Source organism: Rattus norvegicus, chromosome 1, assembly GCF_021556685.1.
Source record: "Rattus norvegicus strain SHRSP/BbbUtx chromosome 1, alternate assembly SHRSP_T2T, whole genome shotgun sequence".
Lineage (NCBI taxonomy): Eukaryota > Metazoa > Chordata > Mammalia > Rodentia > Muridae > Rattus > Rattus norvegicus.
This window is the reverse complement of record NC_141534.1, coordinates 63,732,458-63,750,632: the sequence shown is the minus strand read 5'-3', so window position 1 is coordinate 63,750,632 and position 18,175 is coordinate 63,732,458. Positions and strand designations below refer to the sequence as shown.

Here is an 18,175-nt window from a genome sequence, read left to right as displayed (position 1 = left end):
GCCACAGGGAGAGTCCAGAGAACAAGCAGCAGGCATAGCCCAGGTACCTTTGTGCTTTGTCCTTTTCAGTTTGCTCTATGCTGGTCCTTCCTCTGTCTCTGGTTTCCATTTTCCCCACAATTCTTACCTTGTATCTGCTCTAAGATCTTTATGAGGTTTCCCCAACACCAAGCCTTCTCCCTCTTCTTGATTTCTTCTCCTCCCAGCAGGGACCCAATACGATTGATGAGTTCCACACTCTACAGAGTTTTCTAGTTGGCCCATCCCTTCAGATGGACTCCAGCTCCCCCTTAGGCCAATAGCACCCACAGGGTGAGGACAAGAGGTTCATGGGCTCATGGACTCCTCCAGGGGCTACTGATCTTTTCACATGTGGTCATCAATCACAAGTGCTGCAGAGCAGAGTCTTATTTTTTCAAATGTAACATCCCATTCCATTAAGCCTCAAAACTAATTAACAAGGTTTGTCATTGAATAAGTATCAACAACCTAGTTTGTGGGTTATAGTTGATGGTCAGAATCCTGCATGCATGCATATTATTTTGCATACTGGTTTTTTTTGTTCCTAAGACCTAGTGATGTATTGAATTTTATAGGTTGTAGTTCTAAATGGTTTCTTTCAAAGACCTCCACTGAGAAGTAGAAAAAAGAAGTTATAATATAGTAAGGCAAATCAAAGCCCCAAATGGTAAGCTAAGAATTCTACCTCACTGTCTTTTTTGCTTGGAATAAATTGTCTTGTCTATTTCACAGTGTCATCTGGAAATTCTTTCATGTCCTCAGTATAAACAGTAGGTGATTTCAGACACATGGCAATGGAAAAGACACCAGCAGAAACTACAGCAGCAACAGGAGTAGCAACAATAGCAGAAGCAGCATTAGGCACAGCAGCAGCAGGAGGAGGAGAACGAGGAGGGTAGGAGGAGGAGGAGGAGGAAGATGAAGAGAGGAGGAGAAAGAAGAGGAGGAGGAGGAAGAGAAGGAAGAGGAGGAGAAAGAGGAGGACGAAGAGCAGGGGGAATATTTTGATTCCCTGTCCCCGTGAGAATTGCTGATGACTACTTCTGGACACAGATATCATGCTGAGAACTGTTTATCAAAATGATTTAACAGAATATTAATTTTCATAGAAGACATGTCAATGTTCCTAAGGGCATGCAGCCCGGGAAAAGAGAGCAAGATGGCAGAGGCAAGCAGTGTGGAATGTTCTTACTGAGGAAGACCTTCTCAAAGCTGATGATGTAATAGGTATGAAGGAGCATTTCATGGGAGTCACGGTCCCATGCCCCTGTGTCAGGGCACACAGAGCTCCTAGCCTTGCATCCTGCGTGAGAGGGGTCCTGGAATATTCCCTGATACCAACAGGGTCCTGGATTGCATGGTTCCCCCTCAGTTATGGTCCTCCCTGTGCCTCATGGGGTACGCAGCTTCTATGGGATGAACTTATATCAGTGATTAACTGGAGCTGGACCACAACCACACCACAGGCAAGCCCTGGACACTGAGGACATTAAGAGCAGCAGACAACATCTCCTCCACTGCTTCTGACTCTGCTCCACAAGGCAAGGCAGCTCCCACACAGCAGGCATCCAGCCTAACTCCCAGCAGGGAGAGTGTGAGATGTCTGTGGATGAGCCCACAGGGACTACAGGATTCTGTGGGAAGACATCTGGTAGCTTCTGGAGCAGCTGCAGCAGCCAGGACACATGAACTACAGTGGAGGTGAGCTATAAGAACAGGTAGCAAAGAGCCTGATCTGGCCAATGCTGATCTGAATCCCTGAGGACAGGCTGGAATGGTCACTCAGGGCTATTAGAGTGAAGGCCAGCCAAGGGCATACAATGTGTCACTAACATTCTCAAAGTCTTGTACAGGAAATAAACCACTGGCCTTGACCAGTAAAGTTGAGTCCAGACTCATGGGCTACAGGATAGCAGATTGAACTGAGTCTGAATTCCCATGAGTATGACCTCTGGCTGATCCCTAGGCTCAGTATAGATGAGCATGAGAAGGCACCATTGCTGTGTTTGCAGGAGTAGCAGAGAGCTCAGAATACATGACCCACTCCTAACCCAGACTGGAGCCACTCTGGGGAGGAGATGGCATCATTTGAGAGATGGGCTTATGCGGGACACTGTGCTCTGGTTTGTGGCACATACAGCTCCTGTCTTTCTTGCTGACAGTTCAGATCCTCAGCTGGCCTCATCACGGACAGTCCCATGAGGAGTGGGTGTTTGGTTCCTGCTTCACAGTTAGGGCAGGAACAAGCCCAGACGCAGTGAGTAAGGACAGTGCTTCTGTCTTGACCCAGCTTCCTTGTCCTCCCCCCTCCCCCAACTCATATCAGGAGCCACCCAGAGACCTTCATAGGAGTGTGGGTCATGTTAATCGGAATGCACAGCTGGAGATTAAATTCTGGGTAAGGTCTCCATACAGCCCTGGTGGCTCCCACACCCTGCCTACCTAAGTTTTCCCAACTGGGTCCTCAAGGTCGTGGAGAATCTTCTACAGGCTGCCATGAAGATACAGCCAGTTTCTTGGTAACATTGTGTTTAGCAGAGGTTCTCTGCTTCAGGCACAGAGCCTTCCAGTGAGAGGGTTTGCTGAGTAGCACACCAGGACCAGAAAAGTGTAGAGCCCTCCAGTGGTAGACATGAAGTACTGCAGGAGTTTATTTCCTGATTTCTTCACATCTACCTTGTTCTAAAGGCTTTTTGTCAGACACATAGGGACCTAAGAAACTTGAGTTTGCAACCCCATAGGGAACCCAGGACACTAAACCATCAGCCCTGTTAAACGTCGGCAGAGGACAGTCTGGGATCTATGTTTGTAGAATGGCTCTAGAGTAGAATGAAGACTGATTGACCAGCCAGTCAAGGAGAGTTAGGGACAGTTAGAGACTTGGAGGAGAGCATGAGCGGCAGACACAGCAGAGTCCAGGCCAACAGTGGAACCAGTTCAGTTAATAGAGACGCATATGCCCTCCCAAAAGGCTATCAGCTTAAGGCACTGCACTGAAGACCTGACCCAATAACATGCCCAATTTACCCATCACCCACCTGTGGCTTGTGTAGGGTCCTCAGGGTAGATCCTAAAGTCCATCATGGCTGAAAGGCAAAAGTTTGCACATCATTGCAATGTGGAGGCTACTCTCTGCTGATGGGACCCACACAGTCTGTGAAAAAGTTTGCTTAAGTGAAAGTTGGCCGTCCTTGAACTCTCTGGTCTTCCAGGGTAGTTTGTGTTGACCACATGCAGAGTCATTCCTGAAAAACATAAGTGCCAAAATTCAACAATAGGGAGAGAATCCTGTGCCAGATGGAATCCTTCAGGCCAGTGCGGATTTAGAGACATCCTATGCCATGGCATGGAGGCTCCCAAGGACTTCTAGGATCAATGTGAGCCATACAAGAGCCCACAGTCCATCCTGGGAGAACATTAAAGTATCTGGAATTATCAGGGACCCTAAGGTAGGTTTGTCAGGATATGGAGCTGATGCATGGTGGGATGCTTGGAGGATACAGCCTAAGGCAACGTAGAGGAAAGTGTGTTATGAGAGCTAAGACAGAGCAACCACACAGTCTGAGAACAAGTTTGCTTAAGTGCAATTTGGCCGTCCTTGAACTCTCTGTTCTTCCAGGGTAGGATGGCCTATCGGGCCCAGGACAGAGCGACTATGCCAGAATTACAATGGTCTGTAATAGAGATGGAGAAGGTGTCAGGATGGGACTTGGGCAGTGGATGGAGCTCTATGACTGCAAAGCCTGCCTAGGCTCCAAGGACCCAGAGCTGGCTGCTTCAGGAAGTCCTAGATTACAACTCTGCAGTTCCTCTTCCCAGGTCTTGCTTTTAACTACTGGACGCAACACAAAGCCTCCCTTGCAGGCTTACCAGAGCATGAAAATGAAATGGCCACCTCCTGTAACAAGAAAGACTTCTAGAAGAGGAAGGAGACATCAATACATTCACAAAACCTTCAACTCGAAATCTGTCTTGCCAATAAGTGTGCAGGGATAAAGGTAAAGCAGATATTGAGGGACCAACCAATCAATGACTGACACAAAGTGAGATCTGTCTCATGTGACAGACACAACCTCTGACGCTATTTATGATATTCTTTCTGATTTACTTGCAGACAGATAAAAGTAGCACACCTGTCTCCAGAGGCTTCACTCAGCAGCTGAAAGCCACAGCCAATCCTCAGATGGAGCTCGGGAAGTCTTGTGGAAGAGTGGGGGAGAGTGCCAAGCAAACTGGTTGGGTTAAAACACTACAAGAAGTCCCCTACAGTCAGATACCTTGGACCATGGAGTATGCTAGAGCCTGTGCAACCAACCCCAGAGCCGGGTTAGCTATCTGCCGTTGGTCTCCATGTGGGTCATCTGACAAGTAGATCCAGGACTGTCTGTCTGTGTTGCCTGCATTGGATCTGTTCCCCATACCCGGACTGCCTGATTGTAAATCTGTGGGGCAGAATGTGCTCGGTCCACCTGGGACTAGAAGTCCCGGGGTGGTGTGGTACCCAAGGGACTCTCCCCTTGTCTTAAGAGAAGGGAGAGCATTATGGTAGAAAGGATTTTAAGGTGGGACTGGGAAGGGAAGAGGGAGAGTGACTGGGATCAGGATGTAACCTGAATAAAGAAGAAATTATTGGAACTAAAAAAGTTAGCCTGGAAAATGGAAAGATTGGTAAGTGGCTAAGAGCACTGAATGCTCTTCCAGAGGTCCTGAGTTCAAATCCCAGCAAACACATGGAGGCTCACAAATGTCTCTAATGACATCTGATGCCCTCTCTGGTCTTTCTAAATACAGCTACCCTGTACGTATGTATAACGAATGATTGAATGAATGAAAGAATGAATAAATAAATAAATAAATAAATAATTAAATAAATACATTTTACCCTGTCTTAGTTATCAGGCAATGAATAAAGTGTCGAGAAAATGTTCAAAACCATGTCATGGATTGCCTGGATCTTTTAGATCTGCAGGAAACATCTCAAGGAAGAACAAGAGAGGGTGGAGAAGAATGTAGAAGGGTTTGATCCCTGAAGTTCCTCAGTGTCCACTAGCACAGCACTTGTCTTTGGGAGGTGACATCTTTCACTCTTCCAGACTGTCTCACCAATCAGAATTACAAGCTCTGTGGATTAACCTGTAAGAAGGACAGTTGCTCTTGGGCCAATATGGAGGTTCCTGACCTCTCAGCAAGCTCACTGCTGCCTTTTGAGGTCTCTGGAGGGTGAGCAAAATGAAGACACACAGAGTAGCCTCAGGTTGAGTCAGCCAGGCCCAGGGGGCTCAGTGGTGTCTCTCAGATTCCCAGGCCTTCCCTGAGATTGAACACTCTACACAGTGTAAGAGGATTAGGGGATAACCAGGAAATGCAGTTGCTCAGGTGTCTGGCTCTGTAGGAGGGAAATAAATCACAGTGGGAAGCTTCAGGACAGTCAGGTGACCTGAGCCCTCCACAGAGTCTAAGTCCAGACTCACAGACATTCATCTGTCCACAAGTCTCCTAAACACAGGCCTTGTCTGACCTGCAGTCCAGAGTATGTTATCGTACAGTGTCCCTTAGAGAGAGGACATACTTTCCAGTTAGGCCTCTTCTGTGTCACACTGAGACTGGGTTTGTTGTACAGGTGATGCAGATGGGGACTGGACACAAGTGGCAGTCTATCACAGATCATGCAATAAGTAAATACATAAATAAATAAATAAATAAACAAACAAATAAATAAATAAATAAATACCCACTTATCTCACTGCCTGCAATCCTCATTGTCACCACAAGGGAGCGCTGCTTTGACCTTCTCAGAAAGAAAAGCTGACTTCCCTCAGGGAAATGGATGGATGGATGGATGGATGGATGGATAGACAGATAAGTGATTTGACTTAATCAGTTTCTTCCAGTCCTACTTTTCTGAGCTAAACACCTTGGACATGGCTGCTGCAATTGCTTGTTCTACATTTCTGCTTTCTTTGGCTGTTCATTGAAGGGAGCCCCCTTAGAATCTGCTCCTCTAAATAAAGGCCCATCTGTGGAATGTATAGTTTCTCAGTTAGGAGCTGAGGGATTCTTGGAAGGACTTCCCAAAATCCCCTCTGGGGCAGTTGCCAGTGTCCTCTACTTCAGACAGCAGCTGCATGAAGCAAACATACACCTGTCTGAACATTCCAGCTTGGGTGCACGTCACAGTGCACCTGCCCCAGGGTCCCTGTCAGTTGCACATGCCACAGGGCCACTACTACAAGATCCCTTCCCCAGGACTCCTGCCCCATTGCATCTCCCCCAGGATCCCTGCTCTGTTGTAACTGAACAAGGGTCCCTGCCCGGTTGTTCCTGGCTCAGGGTTCCTACTTAGTTTTACCTGCCCCAACGACCCTGTCCCACTGCACCAGCCTCAGGGATCCTGTCCCATTGTGCCCACCATGCTGCACTTTCCTGAGAGTACCTACTAACTGTCCCGAGGTGGCATTTTTCAAAATCTAATTCAAAGATCTTGCCAGTCAGAACCCATTGTCTTTAGTAACACCAAGTAGATGTTTGCAGGGCTTCCTCACCTACATTTAATCAATCCCTTCTCTCAGTTGTCCATGTGGAAGCAAAGAAACTAGCAGCAGAACATGGATTATTCATCCAGGATATCAGCACCCCTAGAATTCTCATGAGATGGGCTGCTGTGACTGTGATACAGGGGTGGCAGGGAGGCTTTGACACTGAACAAGCCCAGAGTGCTGACCCTGCTCACATGTGTGCCAGCACCTTAGCCTACCTCTAGATGTCCTAAACTCTGAGAGGAGGAAGGAGATCTTCCTACATAGAAGATGTTCTCTGAATCTCTGCTGGCCAAGGTCAAGCCAGAGTGTTTGAACATGCCAGTTCCAGCCCCTGAGGGTTCTCTGCCTGCCTGGTGTTTTGTTGTGCTTTACGTATGGCACGGTGAAGATGTGGTCCATACTAGGAATATCTTTGTAGACAACTGCCCTGGGTTCCCATGCTTAAATTCAATTAGGGACTGACAGGGACCTAAATACCAACAAGACAGTGCCAAGACCATGAGTTCCAAAATCAAGAGCAAATGGGGCCTTGATGCTATCCTGTGCTGGTCTGACAGGAGTCAGCACACACAATTCTCCTGCACATCCAATGCCCCTTGGAAAAATCCTCTGTCAAGGGCAGGTGATGCCTCATGAGAATGAACTGTCAGCGTAGGACAAGACACTTGGGACTACTGTCCTGAACTCACCAGTCTCAGAAGAATGGGCTTTGAAAAGTTTTCAGAACACAGGATAGGGGTGTGTAAGCAAGTGCAGGTAATCCTTGGGAAACACATAGTTCCTGAGGAGGTTCTGAGAGCTGTTGGATCCAATCCTGGAAAAGGCAGCATTGTGTTCAGGGGGGTAAGAAAGCAGGAGCCTGCTGATGTTTTCACAGTATTGCATGGGAACAGTAACAATGCCCATAGGAGCAGGATGTCCTAGCACTCTCAGATCAAGCAGACAGCCTAGAGCCTATTAGGCCCATATCCCAAGAGAATGCCGCTCATGTGTGAAGCTTCTATAGCCAGGAAGCTGAAGCAGGGAACATCGACATTGTCTCAGTTAGGGGTTTACTGCTGAGAACAGACACACCATGACCAATGCAGCTCTTATGAGGACAACATTAATGGACACAGGATTGCAGGTTCAGAGACTCAGTCCAGTATCATCAAGCTGGGAGCATGGCAGCATCCAGGCAGTCATGGTGCCAGAGTATGTGGGAGGTCTACATATTCATCTGAAGCCTGCTTGGGGAAGATTGGCTTGCATGTGGATAGGAAAAGGGTTTTAAATCCCATGCCCACAGTGACACACCTACTTTAACAAGACCACGCCTCCTAATATTGCCACTCCCTGAGCTAAGCATATACAAACCATCATAGACATCTTGCAGGAGGGTGGTACTGTTCTATCAGAGAGAAGCCTCTGCTCCAGTTAATATATTGAGGTCAACCCTGGATAGGGCCCAGAGCCCTCCACACATCCTGGGACTCAGGGAGGCATCCTATGAAAGAGCTTTTTCCTGAAAGGACACATGGGTGTTAAGGCCTCCCTTCCAGCCAGGCTATAGGGAGTCTCCAATGCTAAACTCTGTCTCTTTGCAGAAGTGAAACAATAAAAATTCACCCTTCACAGTACAGTGAATAGCAAAAATGATGAAAGGTGTAAATAGAACCAATTAGTACCTGAGCATGAGGATTGGTTTTATATGAAATGTGGGTGGGTGCAGTGCAGTATCCTGCTCCATGTACCTACATGTTCAGTAACTACCCTGTTCGATGCTGCTTTACAGAGAACCATCTGGAATCCATTCACTGAGGGACTCCATCCCTGGATGGAAGCTACAGGTGGGACTTTTGTATCCAGGTCTCCCAGCCCTGGGACAGGGATGCATGGATAAAGTGGAGAGAAGCAGACTGGAATGGTGCAGAGGTTATCCTGCCAACAACCCCAAGCCCCCAGCTGCATGATAATGTAGAATAGTGAGCAGTTTCCCAGACAGCCTCACTCCCCAAAGACAGACTTCTTCCAGTCCCTCCTTATGCCAAGGGAAAGAAAATCAAAAAAAGCAGGAGCACGGAAAGAAAAATTGCACTACTCCCAGGAGCCAAGGACAAGCCCCCTCCCATTCTCTGATCTGACCCCATAACCATCCACAGCCAAGTCCTGGGCTCATCTCTAGAGGCACATGGACCCAGGCAGATGAGCCCTTGAATCACAATCGGCTCCTCAAAAGCATCCTATGGGTGTCAGTCCTGAGTCCATGAATCGGAGGTGCTCTGCACAGCTATTCAGAGAAGCCTTCTCTTGATCTCTGTCAAAGATCTCTGTGTTGGATGTCAGAGGAGAGTGTCCACCCAGTATCAGTCCTGGGACTGTGGCCCTCTAATATGTTAGCCCATGTGAACCTCCCAACAGAGCGCCACCTCTCCTTGTGCAACTCCTCCTTGATCGCCTTCTATAGGAAGATATTTAGAGTCCCTTGCACGAGGCAGGGAAAATGGCACAGAGCTGAGGTTGGTAGACAAAGCTGGGAACACATCAAATATTGAGTTGGTGTGAGGCTCCCTAAGCCATGCTTGGGCCGGTCTGTGCCAGCGATCCCATAAGTCCCTTTGATTCTCCCCATGTACACAGCAAGAACCAATTGCCAGGCCTACCCTCTGCCCATAGCAAAGGGAGATTGGGACTTGGATTCCAACCTTGGCCATTATTGTAATACCTGACCTTGTAGCCCTTGCTCCCTTTGGGGCTCAACAGTCCCCCCAAATGTAGACAGCAATGTCTAGATGGTGTTCACAGCTTTTCTTGCCTGAAACTGTGCTGTGTTTGATACTACAAACCAGGAAGTAGGGACTTGAACTTGAGATCACTGACTCAGGCTAGGGAGGACTCCAGGGCACCTGAGCTCAGCTGCAAAGGCAGAAGCTGAACCACAGTGAGCAGAGGTGGCACATTTTCCTGTTTCTTTCCTTTTCTGCTCTCAGGTCTTTCAATGAACTCAACAGATGAGGATCTTTCCTCCCAGGCTTAGTGTCTGCAGCCATGAGGGTCCTCTCCAGGGGATTCAAAACCCCAGAAGAGTCTTCAGAAGGAAAGCGCTACATACTGCTCTGCCCCCAGCACTCTGAGAAACAGAGACCCTTTCTGGGCTTGGGCCAGTCAGTGCTCAATAGTTAGCTTCTGGCTGCACTGGCTGCTCACAAATAACACAGCTGCCTGGGTCCTGTGACCTGGCTCTCACAGACTGTGATTGAGAATTTATTTCAACTGTGTCAGCACAGCCACTCTGTTCCTTCTGGTCCCAAGTTGCACAGAGCTCCTTTTCCTCATACACGCCTGTTCCATCACTGGACCTTAATATTTAAAGTGAGCCCTACACTCAGGATGGACTTGGTTTTCTATACATCATGCCAACCTCTGTGTGAGAGGAAGTGTCTGCATGTGTATGCATACCCCCTTATGTGCCTAGGTGTCCATGCATACCACTACCCCATGTCCTGTCAGAGGCCATCCTCTGGTCAGGTCCTCACGCCTGCATGTCAGACCACCTGTCTTCAAGCCCCAACCCCTCCCCACACCACAGATGCTGAGCTTGTGGGCTTTGCTGATGCATCCAACATTGATGGGGGTTTTGGGGATTCAAACTCAAGTCCTCACCCTTGGGAGGCAAGTGCTCTGCCTATCCCTGCAGCTTTGTCTCAGGTGTTTGATGATAACCTAGAGCCTTTCTGAGGATTTATGAGAACAGTGTCATCTTGATGGGTCAGTTTAGAAACACAGCTTTGTCTTTTTTCATTTTTTAAAATCTGTACCATCAGTTTGAGGCTAATCATTCAGAATTCAAAGAAAAAGTGACACAGCGAGCATAGACATGAGGACTTTAAAGCAGGGGGCACAGCAAATATTCAAAACAGAGAACTGAGGAGAGGTAAACATCTTACAGGCTTTGATTTCTAAAAGCCTAGTCTCTCCATAGCCCACAGAAGCCAGAGCCTTGAAGCCCTTCCCAACCATGTCATGACAGGTCCTATTGTGACCTCATGAGGAGCGACTGTGAGGAGGTCCAGCCAACAGATGTTAAGCTGTAGCCAGGCCTGGATTTCTTTGAGTGCTTTGAGAGTAGGTGTGGAGTGGAGCCCTCTGCGACTTGGTTTTATCTAGTGAGCTGTGTGTGGTTGTATCGGATTTTACTGTACTGTGTATATGTGTATGTGTCTATGTGTGTAGGATGATGTGTGTTGACAGATTTGCTTGTGTGTGACTGTGTGTACACTTTCGCCCGTGTTTGTCAGTATATGTAGGAGTGTGTGAGTTTACAGGTTTGTGTGTATGTGTTTGTATGTGTGTACGTTTTCTTGTGCATGTGTGTGTCCCTGTGTGTATGTTTGTGTGTGTCTGTGATGTGCGTTTTTATTGGTGTGCTTGTGTGTAAGTATGTGTGTACCTGTTCATATGTGATTGGGTTTTGTGTGAATCTGGGTGTTTGTAAGAGTTTGTCTGTGTGAGTATAAGTACACTTTTGTGTATTTCTGTGTGTGCTTCTGTGTGTGCCTGTGTGTGTGTGTGTGTGTGTGTGTGTGTGTGTGTGTGTGTGTGTACACACGTTCCCATCCCCTTTTGCCCCTTCTTGTATCTATATTACCTTCACCTCAGTGCAAGCGAGTGTAGAGGCCAGAAGTCAGCCCGGGCTCCTGTTCCTAAGGTAGGTCATCAACCTCATTTTCAAGACAGGCTCTCTCACTGGCCTGGAGCTGCCCAAGTACCTGTGTTGGCTGACCAGTGGCTCCCAGGATTTTGATATGCCAACCCCATAATATCAGATTAAAGGCCTACGTAGACGGCTGCCTGCTCATTTATGGTTTGATTTTTTTTTTCTGTGTTTAAGAGATAGAATTAGGCCATATATTCTCAAGACCACTGGCTATTTCCTTATTGTGGTTTTGATTTTTCTTTCTTTCTATCTTTCTTCATTATGGATTGCTGGTTTCATTTTTTGGTGGGGTTTTTATGTTCTCACATGCTATATTACTGCTTTGATTATATACATTTGTGCAGTCGGATGATTCACTCTATCTCCATTTTCAATGTCCTGCGGTTTCATCCTTTTACATTATTCCTGTTTCTCTATTTATTGAGTACAAGCAATCATTGGCTTAGTCTTGATACAAATTTGCCCTTTGTGACATTTTGACTCTTCAGACTTTGTTTAAGGTTTACTGTTCACTGATATTTAACTGCCTTATTCCTTGTGGTTGTTTAATTTTAATTTTCAGTATTTTGCTCTGGAGAGTTGTGGAGTTTTGTGGATCACTAGGTCCTGAAATTCAATGGAGTTTCCCTTAAGTGTTGGCTTTTTACATTTCTTTGTTTTGTCTTATACTAATTGTTTCTCCTCCCGTTTCTTTCATCTGACCTTTTTCTTCAAACTACATCCATTCACAGTATTGATCAGCTTTGGCTGCCCAATCCTATTGTAGTGTGACGATTTTTATTTTCATCATTGCATTTAGTATGTGTGTGCTCTTGGCTTTCTCTTTTGGGGTTGGTTATTTGGGTGGCTTTTACTTATGATTCTTCATATTTTCCCCCTTTTCATAATTTTATTCTATTTTTCTAGTCTAGTCTTTTCTTTGTTTTTATTTTTTTTCTTTTTGTTTCGTTTGTTTCTTTTAGGTTCCACATGTGTAATTTTAGTTCCTGAATTGCTCCATCTTTTTCATTATTTGATTCCATTTTTTTTGTTATTTTTAGGTAGCATTAGTACTGATAAAATGCCTACAGAGATTGAGAAGGAGTTACCCCCTCCTAGGCCCGATCCCAGTATCTCTCAGGAGGGAACCTTTCATTCCCAATATAAAGTACTGAAGACTATTGGAAAAGGAAGCCATGCCAAGGTCCTCCTGGCCCACCACCAGCTCACAGGAACCCCAGTGGCGGTCAAAGTTCTCCGAAAGAACAAGCAGTGGTTCCAGCCAGCCATGACAGAAGCAAACATAATGAGAAAGATCAACCACCCCAACATTGTTTCTCTCTTACAAGTCATTGAAAACAAAACTAGAATATACCTCATAATGGAGCTAGTGGAAGGCCAACAACTCTACCAGTACATCAGAGAGTCAGGGCACATAGAGGAGGATGAGGCCCAGCAAATATTTGAACAGATATTGTCAGCAGTGAGCTACTGCCATGGAAAGGGGATTGTTCACCGAGACCTGAAAGTGGACAATATAATGATCAATAAAAACAAAAAGGTCAAAGTCATCGACTTTCAGCTTAGCACCGAAACACAACCTGGACATATGCTAAACCAGCACTGCGGTGCGTACTCTTTTGGTTCCCCGGAACTCTTCCTTGGACTTCTGTATGACGGGATGAAGAATGACATGTGGACAATAGGAGTGGTCTTGTATTATATGGTAGTGGGAAAGCTTCCATTTGATTCAGTGATCATCCAAGAATTACAAATACAAGTTGTTGCAGGGGTGTATCCTACCCCCTGTGGGGTTTCAGAAGAACTGGAGAACCTCCTTACTCAATTACTAACAGTAAATCCAATGTATAGACCAACAGCCAGTGAGGTGGTGAAACATGCCTGGTTCAAAGAACACGGGAAGGGGTTCACAGGTCGTTGTGAAGAACTGCTTCCCCTCAGGCCAGACCCTGAAATTTTGGGTGCGATGAAATGCATGGGATTTCAAGCCTCTGTAATAAAATACTCCCTAATAAAAAGAAAATATAATGAGGAAATGGCAACTTATTACTTCCTACAACAGCAGGCCCTCCCGGGGTATGGCTGCACAGCCCAGGCACAGCAAGTGCGTCCCATTGCAGCCCCATTTCCTAGCCTTGATCCTGCAGGTGCTTTTAGATTACAAAGAAAGAGGAGTGGAAGCCTGCCAGTCCTTGGCACCTTGCAGGTGTCATTCTCCCACAGTCAAGTATATCAGTATGGCCAGAAGGCTCATCCAAAAGGAGGAAGAAGGTCAACTGTGCCTGGTCCTCTCAGGGCACTACCACTATCACAAATGTGCCATGAGTGTCCCATGCATTCAAACAACAAGCATCTTCAGTGAGAAGAGTAGCAACAAGGAAATAAAAGAAGATAATCTACTCTCCCACAGAGCCCCATTAGAGGATAAGCCCATCTCCAGCAGGGTCCGGCACAGAGGTTTTAAGGTGTGGACCATGAATATAGCAAATGCCCTGATTAATCTTTGTTGCTGCTTGCCAAGGAGAAAGAAACCTCGCCTGGGGCAGAACAGCATCTCACCCGAGAAATGAGCCACAGGGAGAGTCCAGAGAACAAGCAGCAGGCATAGCCCAGGTATCTTTGTGCTTTGTCCTTTCCAGTTTGCTCTATGCTCCTCCTTCCTCTGTCTCTGGTTTCCATTTTCCCAACAATTCTTACCTTGTATCTTCTCTAAGTTCTTTATGAGGTTTCCCCAACACCAAGCCTCCTGCCTCTTCTTGATTTCTCCTCTTCCCAGCAGGGACCCAATATGAATGATGAGTTCCCCACTCTACAGAGTTGTCTTGTTGACCCATCCCTTCAGATGGACCCCAGCTCCCCCTTAGGCCAATAGCTCCCACAGGGTGAGGACTAGAGGTTCATGGGATCTTGGACTCTTCCATGGGCTACTGGTCCTAGCACATGTGGTCATCAATTCCAAGTGCTGCAGAACAGAGTCTTATCTTTTCAAATGTGACGTCCCATTCCATTAAACCTTAAAATTAATAACAAGGTTTGTCATTGAATAAGTATCAACAACCTAGTTTGTGGGTTATTGTTGATGGTCAGAATCCTGGATGCATGCATAGTTTTTTGCATACTGATTTTTTTTGTTCCTAAGGCCTACTGATTGGTAACATTTCTAAATGATTTCTTTCAAAAATCTTAACTGAGAAGTAGAAGAGAAGAAGTAATAAAATAATAAAGCAATCAAAGCTGCAAATGGTAATCTAAGTATTCTACCTCATATTTTTTTTGCTTAGAATAAATACTTTTTTTCTTTCACAGTGCCATCTTGAAATTCTGTCATATCCTGTGTGTAAACAGGTGGTGATTTCAGACACATGGCCAATGAAAAGACACCAGAAGAAGCTACAGCACCAACAGGAGTAACAGCAATAGCACCAGCAGCATTAGCAGTAGCAGAAGGAGGAAGAGGAGGAAGAGGAGGAGGAGGAGGAGTAGGCAGAGCAGGAGGAGGAGGCAGAGCAGGAGGAGGAGGAGAAAAATCTGGAGGAGAAGGAATAGGAGAAGTGGAATAGGAGGAGAAGAAGGAGGAGGAGGAGGAGGAGGGGTAGGAGGAGGAGGAAGAGGAGGAGGACTTTGCTTCCCTGTCCTGGGATAATTGCTGAATGACTTCTTTTGGAGACAGATACTATGCTGAGCAATGTTTATGAAACAAATTATCAGAATATTAACCATTCATAGAAGACATGTCAATATTCCTGAAGAGGATCACCCCTGGAAGACAGAGTTAGATGGCAGTGCAAGCTGTGCGGAAAGTTCTTAATGAGGACGACTTTCTCAAAGCTGATGATGTAATAGTTCTGAAGGAGCATTTTGTGGGAGTCAGGGTCCCATCTACGTCTGTCTGGGCACACAGAGCTCCTGGCCTTGCATCCTGCCTGAGAGGTGACCTGGATTATTGGCTTCCCTGGTCCACACAGGGTCCTGGATTGCTTGGTTGCCCCTCATTCCTGGTCTACCCTGTGCCCCATGGTGTTTGCAGCTTCTATGGGCTGAATTTAATCAGTGATTCACTGGAGCTGGATCTGAACCCAAACCGCAGGGAAGCCCTGGGCACTGAGGACAATAAGAGCAACAGACAACATCTCCTCCACTGCTTCTCTCTCTGCTCCACAAGGCAAGGCAGCTCTCACACAGGAGGCATCCAACCTAACTCCCAGCAGGGAGAGTGTGAGATGTCTGTGGATGAGCCCACATTACAGTACGATTCTGTGGGAAGACATCTGGTAGCTTCTGGTGCAGCTGCAGCAGTCAGGACACATGGAACTACAGTGGAGGTGAGCTATAGGACCAGGTAGCAAAGAGTCTGATCTGGCCAATGCTGATCTGAATCCCTGGGTGCTCAGGGCTACAATGAATGCCAGTCATGGGCATGCAATGTGTCACTAACACTGTGTGTGACCACATTCTGAAAGTCTTGTCCAGAAAAAAACAAGTGGTCTTGAGCACTGAGTTTCAGTCCCGACTCATGGGGTACAGGATAGCAGATTGACCTGAGTATGAAATCGCATGAATATGCCCTCTGGCTGCTCCCTGGGCTCAGGATAGATGGGCCCTGAGAAGGCACCATTCATGGGTCCGCAGGAGTAGGGGAGAGCTTGGCATTCATGAGGCACTCCTAACCCTTACTTGAGCCACTCTGGGGAGGAGATGGCATCATTTGTGAGATGGGCTTATGTGGGACACTATGCTTCGATGTATGGCACAGACAGCTACTGTCCTTGCTGACAGTTCAGACCCACAGCTGGCCTCATCTCAGACAGTCCCATGAGGAGTGGTGTTTGGTTCCTGCTTCACAGTTAGGGCAGGAAAACACCTAGGATACGATGGGCCACTGCAGTGAGTACGGGCCACGTGCCTGTCTTGTCCTTGCTTACTTGTTTTTTCCTCTTCCTCCTCCTCCCCCTCCTTCTCCTCCTCTTCTTCTTCCTCCTTCTCCTTCTCCTCCTCCTCCTCCTCCTCTTTCTCCTCCTCTTCCTCCACCTAATTTCGGGAACCACCCAGAGACCTTCACAGGAGTGTAGTTCATGCTAATCAGAATGCAGGGCTAGAGATCAAATTCTGGGTAAGGTCTCCATCCAGCCCTGGTTGCTCCCCCACACACCCTGCCTACCTGAGATTTCCAAATTGTGTTCTCAGGGTCGTGGAGAATCCTCTACAGTTAGCCCTGCCGGTACAGCCAGTTTCTTGGGAACACTGGGTTTAGCAGGAGTCCTCTCCATCAGGCTCAGAACCTTAGAGTGAGTGAGAGGGCTTGCTGAGTGGCACACTAGGACCAGAAAGGTGTAGAGCCCTCCAGTGGTAGTCATGAAGTACTGCAGGAGTTTATTTCCTGATTTCTTCACCTCTTCCTTGTTCTAAAGCCTTTTCAGGGACACCTAGGGACCTAAGAAACTTGACTTTGGACCCCCATAGCGCAACAGAGAGACTAAAGCAGCAGCCCTGTGAAACTTCTGCAGAGGACAGTGTGGGCTCTGTGTTGTAGAGTGGCTGTGGAGTGGCATGAAGGCTGACTGACCAGCCAGTCACAGAGAGCTAGGGACAGTTAGATTCTTGGAGGAGGGAGCATGAGCGGCAGACACAGCAGAGTTGAGGCCTTCAGAGGAGCCAGCTCATTTAATAGAGAAGCATATGCCCTCCCAAAAGCCTGACAGCTTAAGACACTGCACTGAAGACCTGACCCAGTAACATGCCTCCTCATTTACACATCACCTACCTGTGCCTTGTGTAGGGTCCTCAGGTTAGATCCTAAAGTCCATCATGGCTGAAAGGCAGAAGTTTGCACATCACTGCAATGTGGAGGCTACTCTCAGCTGATGGGACCCACGCAGTCTGTGGACAAGTTTGCTTAAGTGAAAGTTAGCCGTCCTTGAACTCTCGGGTCTTCCAGGGTAGTGTGTGTTGACCATATGCAGTCATTCCTAAAGATATAAGTGCCAAAATTCAACAATAGGGAGAGAATCCTATACTGGATGGAATCACTCGGCTCAGTGTGGACACAAAGATATCCTATGCCATGGCATGGAGGCTCCCAAGAACTTCTAGGATGAATTGAGGCACACAAGAGCCCACAGTGCAGCCTGGGAGAACATTAAAGTATCTGGAATTATCAGGGACCCTAAGGTATGTTGGGCAGGATATGGAGCTGATGCATGCTGGGATGCTTGGAGGAGACAGCCTGAGGTAAAATAGAGGGCAGTGTGTCATGAAAGCTAAGACAGAGCAACCAACAGGATGGCTTATCTGGCCCATGACAGATCGACTCTGCCAGAATTAGATGGTCTATGTAGACATTCAGTCCTGGGATTGTAGGAGCATAGAAAGTGCCAAAAGTCAGGGTGCGGACTACCTCCATGTTTTCTATCTCCCTGTAGGTTGAAGAGGCAGAGAACAACCGCAGAGGTGCCCAGTATGTCCTCAGCCTGGACAACAAGTGTCTACTCAATCATACAGACAGCTCACGACTCTCTCACCCAGCGAAACCTGAGACTGCACACTGGTGGACCAGCTGGTTCCTCAAGAGGTTAGCTCTCTCAATGGCATGAAGTTCAGGTGCTACCTCTTCCTATACTGGCCTGGTGAAGACAGAACCCTGGAGGACATTGTGGTCTGGGCAAGAGATATCCAGCAGCCCTTTCTGTGCCAGCCAGCCTTGAAGGTTGCTTGAGATCATTCCAGCATGACCAGTCTCCAGCCTTTTCCAAGCAAGTCAGTTGTTGGCCCTTACCACTTCTGCCCACCACATCAGTCGCCTTTCCCTGCCCACTTGTAGGAGATGGGACTAGCTCTGACTTAATCATAGGGCTTTGGATGGGCTCTATTTTTCCTGTTTCTGGTTGTAAGCTACTAGGATTCTCAGGAGTGTAAGTGTATG

At 47.1% G+C, this 18,175-nt stretch overlaps 1 pseudogene; it reads left to right on the top strand.

The window, feature by feature from the left end:
• The first annotated feature begins 12,316 nt into the window (after window positions 1-12,316).
• LOC148007124 (sperm motility kinase Y pseudogene) lies at window positions 12,317-13,826 on the top strand (annotated as a pseudogene).
• Window positions 13,827-18,175: the final 4,349 nt, after the last annotated feature.